Consider the following 618-nt stretch of genomic DNA (forward strand, 5'->3'; position numbering starts at 1 on the left):
ACGATTTGAGATTTGTGTCAGGTAGGGAGACCCCGGGCCCCGTCATTCCAAGGTCGCTGCCATACCCAACAGGTCTAAAGCAGGGTTGGGGGCTGACCCACTCCCTATTTGGGGACCGGGGCAGTTCATTGCCCAATGTCCTGCCTGTCTGCACTTGGGACCTGGCTTTTGGGGCACTCTGGGGTTGGGGCATCCTCGTGCCCAATGTCCTGGTTGCCCACCCTTGAAGCAGGGTCCCAGTGGTTGTTGTTGGGTTTGGGCATTGCCACCGCCTTGGGTGACACTGGAGGGACCCTTAGTTCCATGGAGGGCCTGGGCCAGCGTCTGATATTTATTCTTTTTGCCTTTTCATCCCGGTTGTGGAACACCTTAAAGTCAGTTGTTAGGACATCATGTTGGGGAGTGAGGAGGCCTCTGTCAAGATTTTTTAGTTTTGCCCTAATGTCCTGATAGCTTTGGGAGAAAAAATATGTCATTAGGAGTTGCCGGCCATCAGGGGAGTCCAGGTCTATGTGGGTATATTGCTGAAGTGCCCTAGTGAATCGGCTGAGAAAGTTGGAGGGATTTTCATTTTTGTCCTGAATAACTTCCTGAAGTTTTTCAAAGTTAACTGCTTTT

This window comes from Carlito syrichta, unplaced genomic scaffold (assembly GCF_000164805.1).
Source record: "Carlito syrichta isolate Samal-C Ts95f unplaced genomic scaffold, Tarsius_syrichta-2.0.1 Scaffold312843, whole genome shotgun sequence".
NCBI classification, from domain to species: domain Eukaryota; kingdom Metazoa; phylum Chordata; class Mammalia; order Primates; family Tarsiidae; genus Carlito; species Carlito syrichta.